Below are 9,707 nucleotides of genomic sequence, written 5' to 3' on the forward strand. Positions count from 1 at the left end.
TCCAGACATCACAGTGGCCAAACAATCTAAGGTGTAAGTTTTATGAGCTATTAGAAAGGAATTTTAAGACAGCAAAGCAAGAATTTTTTTAAACGACTTTTGAGAATCTTTCTCAATCTTTCTGCCTTAATATGCTGACAACATCAAAACCAGTTTTACCTGGGTAATGACTGATGAAAAATATTGATTTTCCATGGCTAGCCTAAGCTGACATAGAAAAGGAAATGAAAATCTTTGTAAATACAGTCAGGAGTCCTGTTTAACAAGTTGCTTGTTTCATTTACTAAATATATTGTGATAGATCCACAAGATGACAGCAGCTAACTGAATCAACACTTACTAGAAAACAAAACTAGAATGCAGTTTTGACCCTGAGAGCAAACTCACAGAAAGTCGAGGAGATTATGACAATAAGTCAAAGTGACCAGGATGACAGGAAACCCAAAGCAAGTCTAAATGGGGAGTTCCGTGCAACTCTTAAATTCCTGTGTTTTTGCACATTAGGGAGCATCTGGTACATCATGTTTCTTCGCCCTCTTCCAAAGTCTTCCCAACTCTTCTTTTCATTTATCCAGTATTTAATGCATTATAACCTATACTTAATACAAACATAGTGTTTGGCTGTTCTTGTTTTGCGTAGTTCTCAGTTTCCCACTACAATATCATTGTGAGAATCCTTCTCTGTGCCTTACTTTCTTCACAGGCAAAGTAAGCAGTCCAGGAAGGAATTATCTCTAAGGCCATCTCCACACTTCTAGAATGATGGAAGACTAAAATATTTAAAGGGAATAATGAAAATTAAATGAGTGCTTGCCAAAGGACTTATATAGTCATTATTGTTTAAAGATACAAAATTTTACATAAGAACTAATATTGTTACAAATGTGCATGTGAGTCAGGAGAAATGTATTTATGGGAATGTGTTGTGTGCACTAACTTTTGTTGTATTGGAAGATGATGTGTTAAGCCCTTGATCTAACTAAAGTACACAGACTCTCTGGCAATAAATCACATGTCTACTATCTATCTTTTTGGCCATGAGACTAAAATGAATGAATGGTAAAATTGAACTCCCACTAAGTAATTTTCTTGGTGAAGTGTCATCCTTAGAATTAGCATTGCCATTTATCAAGGTCATCATAATCTTCCATTAAATGCTTGAAAAGTTATATTGAATCTCTATTCTCAGAGTATGTACATTCAGCGATTTTCAGGTCAAACTATTTAGTCTATTTGTCATCCACTGAGATCTAAACAGTTGACTAAGAAATAGAATAAGTTGCCCAACTGATACACTGAGATATGTAAAACATCCAAATGTGATCAGTACCTTGATAAGCAAATCCATTCCTTTGCGCTTTGATTCACAAAATGGTAACTAAAGAATAATAATGCTGCTTTGAATCAACACCCTTTCTATACTGATATAAACCTTATACTATACTATCAGGTAGTAGATATATACCAAGTCAAAAAGTAATTCTGATCAAGAATATTTTTGAGTTAGGCCTGTGAGGTGCTGTGCTTAGTCACTCAATCATGTTCGACTCCTTGCGAGCCCAATGACCAGTAGTCTGCCAGGCTCCTCTGTCCATGGAGATTTTCCCAAGAAAAGTGAGTGGGTTGCCATTCCCTCCTCCAGGGGATCTTCCCAACCCAGGGATCAAACCCAGTGGGTGGATTCTTTACTGTTTGAGCCACCAGGGAAATCTGAGAATACTGGAGTGGGTAGCCTATCCCTTCTACAGGGGATCTTCCTGACCCAGAAATTGAACCGGGGTCTCCTGCATTGCAGAGTTGTGCTACCAGGGAAGCCCGAATCATGGCCTACCAGAGTACAAACACTAACGTGGTTTTTCATTTGCTTGAATTACTTGAAGCACCTAGCACAGTTTGAACAGTGAAACCTGACCTGAGCTCCCTTATCTTAGTGGAATTCCATTTCTCCTAAATCCCACCTTTCCGTTTTCAGCAGTGTAGGGTTATTTGCCAAGGCAGCATATTCTCATTATAGATATAAAGTTGCCTACCTATATTATAGGGGTAACTATTAATATTTCATATTCCTGAATACATTTCGTGAGACTTAAGAGACCTATGTAAACTCACCTATGAATCTGGCAAGCTACTTTAAGCAAATAGAAAGCATAAAGCAGTAAAGAATCACTATTAACAAACTGTACTTAGAAATTATCTGTAGCTAAAGTCCATGCAATGCATTCTTTTCGGGAACTTGAAACATACTTGATAATTTTGAATGTGCCTGAAATGAGTTATTTGCACAGGTTGCATAATTCATTTACTAGTCTATCTGATTTGTTAGCATGCTCTTTAATGTCATCTGTGTTTATGATGAAAGTGCTGCCATTGAAGTGCTTTGTGTGTGTTAATTGATAAAAACTAAGTACTTCCCATTATCCTAACTCTTTTTGAAAAATAACATAGTGACATACCAAATTAATTTAACTTTAAATAATGTATTGCCTACATATTAAATATATTAAAACATGGTTTAAGCTTGTAGTACTTTATTTGCTCCATTGCTAACAATTAATCTAATAGACTAAGGTTAATATTATTAAAATAAGATATTATATGTCAAAAGCATTTGAACAAGTGGTGAAAGGGAAGATAGAATTAGGACTCTCATCTGATTTATAATAAAATGCATCCTCCTGCAATGTAGAAGACACAGGAGGCACAGCTTTGATCCCTGGGTCAGGAAGATCCCCTGGAGAAGGAAATGGCTACCTGCTCCAGTATTATTGCCTGGGAAATCCCATGGACAGAGAAGCCTGGCGGGCTACAGTCCATAGGGTCCCAAAGAGTCAGACATGACTGAGCCCACATGCTTCTAATGAGCCAGGAAATATATAGCAGCTTTATGCTGAATTTTCCCTTTCACCAAATAGCTGAGATAAAAAAATCATAATGATAATGTTTTAATTTAAAAAATTGCCTAGGGTAAAATACGATGATTGTTGTGATTTTTATTTCTTTTCTTTTTTTTTTAATTTTTATTTTTTTAAATTTATTTATTTTAATTAGAGGCTAATTTACAATATTGTATTGGTTTTGCCATACATCAACATGAATCCACCATGGGTGTACATGTGATTTTTATTTCTTATAAAGAAAAGCCACATAAAAATTTCATGTCCAAAAAATAGCAAAAGGTTTCAAATAAAACAAAAAGTATGTATATTTATAATAATTCCTATTAAACTTCAAATATATTACCTTAATACTACTGAAAAACAGTTATTAGGTTGTTGAAATATGTGATTTTTTATATATGTTAGATATATTACAAAGGTAAGGAAATGACTACATTAATCAAAGATGGTCTGGACATTAAGTTAAAAGACATTTTTAATCTCATATGTCAAAATACGTATTTAATCCTTTTCACGATCCATAGACTGAACATATATCTCAAGCTTTTCTCGTTTTATGATTGAAATGACTGATACATTAAAAAATGCTTCTTAATTTATTGTCTTGCTCAGTATCCTACTAACTGCTACAAATATAAAGAGAAAAAAGAAAGAAAGTATTCTGCCCAGGAGACAAAGTTGGATATAGTGGTCTCTATTAAAAACCTACATTTGAATCTTTATGTTTGCACTAAAGGAAAAGCAAATGATCTTCCTTTGGCATCACTCACTCAGCAGCCTTACACTGGGTTTCATGTGTCTTGTTTCATTCTTCACTTAGACAGGAACCCCTAACTGTTTTCTTTCACACTTTTTTTTCTCTCTTGCCTCCACTCCAGTGTGTGCATGCACACACGCACACATACACACACACACATTCTTTTTCACGTAGTCTCTGCAGGAAAAGCTACCATAGTTATCTCATGCAGACGGCTGCCCATGGAGGATAGAAAAGTCTGACTGAGAAAGGGTTTAACTACTTTTCATCCAAAATATGAGAGCCATTAAGCAAATTATAAAAAGCAGCAACAATATACTCTGGTTTTATTCAGAACCTTTCCCTTAGCGATTATTAAAAGGATGATATTTTTAGCCAAAGAAAGCAAAATGCATCTGCAGCAGCTGGTTTCCAAGGAAACAGAATAATTTAAAACCATGTGGAACTCTGCTCTCTAATTTTCATCAATTCCCCTTCATTCTTAGAGGTAGATTTACTTGGAATTTATAATTTTCAAAAAAATGTAGCTGCCGTAACTTATTTTCTTTAACACATTTCAGGAGATGAATATCTGATGCTACATATCACCTTAAATTCCAATCTAAGGGGTGTATTAATTTCTACCATCATTTTGTTTTGAAAAACAAGATCAGAAGAATCCATAATTAGAAACATGGCAATATTTTAACATCATTAAATTTTTGAAATCCAAAAATAGCTCAAAATAAATTATGCAAGAGTATTTGCTTGGGTCAATATGACATTTAAGTGTGTAAACATATTATTAACTATGCTTGGCACATTTAGATAATTAAAGATAGTTCTCCATTCATTTAGATAATCATTTCATTCAGTAGTTTTTCTTCCCCTCTTTTTTCAATTTTGCAAAAATTGCTATGTTTTTGTATGTTCTTCAAAGGTAAAATCCATTTCTCAACAAAAACAGAAAGCAAACACAACACCAAAAAAAAAAAAATCCAAAAACATTGTATACATCCATTCCTATTAGTTTGTGAATCATTCAAAAGAAGCATTTTAAAAATATATGAACAAGTCATCATTGACTTTTATTAATATAATCAACAAGTATTAATTGATGGTCAGTGTGTTCAAATCAGTAATAACCTTAAAAGGAACTCCATTTTAATGAGGTTTCCCAACCTAGATTGACCTATATTTACAAATTAAAATCATTATAAAATTAAATGTACTTGGAGTAGATTATTTTTCATATGTCTCTGTTATAAGTATGTCATTTAAGTCTATACATTTATCCTAAGGATACATAAAAGACAACATTAAGAGACAGAAGGAACTGGTAAAGTAAAATCTCAATTTTTGAACCGTTAAAAATATTGCCCTAGGGGTATTACCAACCATATAAATGCTGTGATGGAATTCTTATATAGATACATTTGATTAATAAAACTACCAATGAAACTTTTCTAATAAGATGCTATTTTTTATAGCAATGTTTAATTCTTCAAAAACAGGTTTATGGACTTTGAAAATGAAAACAGCTCCATGCATGTTGATAAAGATAATTACTTAATTATCATGTGAGCTTACAATTCACTAAATAAAATGATATAACTACTCAATAACATGTTCTTTATCAAGAGGAGTGAGCTAAATAAAATGCATAAAAATCATTCATGCTAAATTATTGTTCAAAGAGTCTACAACCTGCAATAATTATTTTCCTAAGCCATTTCTTGTGTTGTAAATATTAAACACCACATGAAATTTTATACTGTATATTTAGAGAAAGCTCCATTTTCTCAGGACCTGTGGAATTTACCGAGCTTTCCTCAGTCTTCCTTCGATTCACAATAACATACACTTGAATAAAAACGAACAATAAAAGACACTCGATGACTCATTTTATCTATTAATTTTGCTCCAGTAACACTTGCTAGAAAGTTATCCAGGATAAAACATGCCTCTGGTGTTTTTATCAGCTAAGGATTTTATAGGGAGAAAGAGCAGCTCATCGCAAGCTTCCTCAAGTAATATGAGGGACACACTTTCAAGGAAATGTCTTATGGAATAATTTCTAGATCATAAAATTGTCTCAGTAAGAATTGAGAAGCATTCTCTTTTGAAGAAAAAGAACGTTTTCCCTTCTCTTTTGCTCTTACCTGTAAATATGGTTTCTGTACTTCGGCTCCGTCAGAACAGACTGAAGAGTTCACGCCTCCCTCTTCTATCCATCAGGCAGCAGCCAACCAATAACAAAAGCCAGATCCTGGCATTCTCCGGCTCATGCTCCCTGTCTGCTTTCATCCCTGTTCCCTCCCACCCCCACTCTTTTAGAGGACAAATCCTTGCAGCTGGGAGAGAGGCAGGGAGTGGGAAAAAAGGAATATGGAGAGGAAAGGAATAAAGAGATGAAAGATATTTCAAAGAACAGTTGCAAACTATGGAAAATATCTGCAGGTGAACTCGACTGAAGTAAAAATGTCTTGCTTTAGCTTTAGGAAAATAGGGCTGGTTAATCAATGCCTTACCCATCTGAAATCAAAGTGAAACACTCATGGTGGAGCTTAGGGACATTGCCTATTTTTCAGTTCCCAGTGGAAAAAAAAATGATCTTCTCATTGTACGTTTTGATATGTAGATAGAAGAGGTTGAGGCTGAACATCAAGATAACATTACGCACATTTAGTTTGCAAAGAGATAAAATGAATCAAGACCCTTTACATTGATGTATAATACTATTTGCATTTCAACCTTTGTTGGGCACTGTTTTCACTTAAAAACAGCTTCTGAGCCTAGTCACAATGAAAAAGATGTTTAATCCCAAACATTAGAATATTTAAATATTTCAAAGTTATGTGGTTTGCTTTACTTCATATTTCTTAAATGCTGGCATCAATTTCTCTAGGTGAATAACGGAACTTGTTAAAGACTAAAAAGGACTCAGCCATTTTGTTGCCATGTTTCGAAGTGACTAATTGAATTCCAATATTATTCTATTAACCTTGGGCAAAATCATTTTACTTCTGAAGTAAGAAGCATAACATATATATAAGGACATTTGAAGAAAATATCATCAGACTTCTCTAAGGCAATAAAGCAAATTTGTCCATAGCTTAAAGGAAGTTTGTCTAGAACTGACAAAGAATTTAAACTATATACAGCTTGAACTCTTAACTTACAAAATATCATACAAATCATGCCTCTTTATGATAAAAAGTGCTATTAATTGAGCTTTCACTAGTGAAGGTCTGAAAATTTTCCATGGGGAGACATAAATTAAACAACGAATGTTATCTCAACCATAGAGATGTGCACTTTCTACCTGAGATATTTAAAGGCTTTGCCATTCAATTTCTTAAATTAGTAATATGTCCTCATGGAAATAAGGCCAAAGAGAGAAAAATAGAGAAGTGACAAGAAAATATTTTTTAACTCCAAGAACAACTGGAATGAAAACGAGTCACTGGTATTCCTGGTAGTCCAGAATATAACTATGGGAAGGTTTTAGGGGTGTCAATCCGGTTAGGTGGGGAGTGACTGTCACTGAAATTGACTTTAGATAGAATTGCACTGGTTATTTGGGTTAGATTTGGGTTAGATTTGGGAGGCTCTGTTAGAGATAAAGGGAAGCTTAAATTATCTCTGATTCCCATTTCAAGTCCTTTCCTGTGAAAGATGCTTTCAGAGCTTCTGTGTAGGAATAACTGGAGGAATCCCTCGGATAGTATTTAACTTGGAGGCTGGGGTCCATCTGCAAGAGAATCATTGCAGGAACATTTATGAAAAATTCAGATCTTCAAGTCACAGGCCAGACTTCAGGAATCAGCATTTGGGGAGTTTTTGGCCTAGCATTTTTAGCAAGTTCTCCCAGGTGATATTTATGCCAACAATGCTGTAGGTCATTGATTCAGTAGATGTGCATTTTTTTGGAAACAACTCTTACCGGAATTTTTGTTCTTGTTAGATTATAGCCCTATTATGTCAGGGAGAGGGGAGAAAAAGAGGTTTTGGAGACAATGGCACCCCACTCCGTACTCTTTTGCCTGGAAAATCCCATGGATGGGGAGCGTGGCAGGCTTTAGTCCATGGGGTCGCTAAGAGTCGGACATGACTGAGCGACTTCACTTTCACTTTTCACTTTCGTGCATTGGAGAAGGAAATGGCAACCCACTTCAGTGTTCTTGCCTGGAGAATCCCAGGGACAGGGGAGCCTGGTGGGTTGCTGTCTATGGGGTCGCATAGAGTCGGACACAACTGAAGCAACTTAGCAGCAGCAGCAGCAGCAGCATAACAGATTCAGCTTTGACATTTTGAAGTTTTTAATAATCCAGGTTGAATTATTATGTAGTCAGTTGAAATCATGATGAGGTCTGGGGTGTAGATTTAATATAGACATCATCTAGGGTTTAACTAGAGCAATGAGAGTGCATGAGTGTCCTTAGACAGTGCTTCTCAGAACTGTGGTCCAAGAAACCCATTTATCAGAATTTAAAATGCATCAGAGTTATGCCACTGTTATAACAAGCAACTATGCATTTTCATCACCCTCAAAAAGAAACCTCATGCTCATTAGCAACTACTCTCATCACTTTCCAACCCCTAGTTCTAGGCAGCCATTAATCTATTTTCTATTTCTCTCTCTCTATAAATTGCCTATTTTAGATATTTTATATAACAAAATCAGACAGTATATAGCCTTTGTGTCTGGTTTCTTTCACTTAGCATAGTGTTTTCAAAGTTAATGTCTGTTGTAGCATGTATCAGTACTTCATTCCTTTTTATTGCTAAATACCATTCCGTATCACATTTTGTTTGTTCATTTGTTAGTTGGTGGACATTTGAGTTGTTTCAATTCCTGGTTGTTGTGATTATGCCACAATGAATACACAAGTTTGTATACAAATTTATGTATGGACATATATTTTTATTTCTCTTAGGTATATGTCTAGGAGTGGAATCACCAGGTCATATGATAAGTCTACGTATAACTCTAAAAATATAATTAAAAATGCACACTAACAGACTACTCCATACCTACTAAATCAGAATCTCTGAAGTGGGGCTTAGGAAACTCCATTTTAATGCATTTCCCAGCTACCTTTCCTGTTATACTAAAGTTTGAAAACTCTCACTCTGGAAAGAGAAGTAGATTGAGAATGACACTCTGGGCATTGAAGAACAACCAGAGGTAGTGGAATGAAGCAAAGATGCTTGGAGAAGGGGAACAGGAACAGTCATCCTGGAGGGAAACCAAGATGATGATGGAGCAAAATCCAAAAGAATAAAGAATTTCAAGACTATGTCTTATCAAGGCTCTGACAAGTCTGGTTCCTTGCTGTACATAGTGCAGTCCACTGAGGTCAGCTTAGGCATCCTCTGGATCTTGTGATGATGCAGAATCTCAGATCCATCCCAATAAACTGAATCATAATCTGCATTTTAACAAGATCCCCAGGTGAGAAATATGCACATTTAAATTTTACTATTTTTTTCATGAAAATATTTTTGACATATAGCACTGTGTAAATTTATGACATCAGATCAGATCAGTCGCTCAGTCGTGTCTGACTCTTTGCGACCCCATGAATCACAGCACACCAGGCCTCCCTGTCCATCACCAACTCCCGGAGTTCACTCAGATTCACATCCATCGAGTCAGTGATGCCATCCAGCCATCTCATCCTCTGTCATCCCCTTCTCCTCCTGCCCCCAATCCCTCCCAGCATCAGAGTCTTTTCCAATGAGTCAGCTCTTTGCATGAGGTGGCCAAAGTACTGGAGTTTCAGCTTTAGCATCATTCCTTCCAAAGAAATCCCAGGGTTGATCTCCTTCAGAATGGACTGGTTGGATCTCCTTGCAGTCCAAGGGACTCTCAAGAGTCTTCTCCAACACCACAGTTCAAAAGCATCAATTCTTCGGCGCTCAGCCTTCTTCACAGTCCAACTCTCACATCCATACGTGACCACAGGAAAAACCATAGCCTTGACTAGATGGACCTTTGTTGGCAAAGTAATGTCTCTGCTTTTCAATATGCTATCTAGGTTGGTCATAACTTTTCTTCCAAGGATTAA

At 35.7% G+C, this 9,707-nt stretch overlaps 1 protein-coding gene across 1 annotated transcript in view; it reads right to left on the reverse strand.

Moving 5' to 3' along the window:
- Window positions 1–5,895, reverse strand: part of CSRNP3 (cysteine and serine rich nuclear protein 3) — a 204,749-nt gene extending 198,854 nt beyond the window's left edge. Inside the window, exon 1 of the mRNA XM_005202483.5 lies at window positions 5,796–5,895. The gene's annotated coding sequence lies outside the window, so the exon portion shown is untranslated. The remainder of the gene's footprint in view (window positions 1–5,795) is intronic.
- Between the last annotated feature and the right edge of the window lie 3,812 nt (window positions 5,896–9,707).

The sequence above is a fragment of the Bos taurus genome, chromosome 2 (genome assembly GCF_002263795.3).
Source record: "Bos taurus isolate L1 Dominette 01449 registration number 42190680 breed Hereford chromosome 2, ARS-UCD2.0, whole genome shotgun sequence".
NCBI classification, from domain to species: Eukaryota; Metazoa; Chordata; class Mammalia; order Artiodactyla; family Bovidae; genus Bos; species Bos taurus.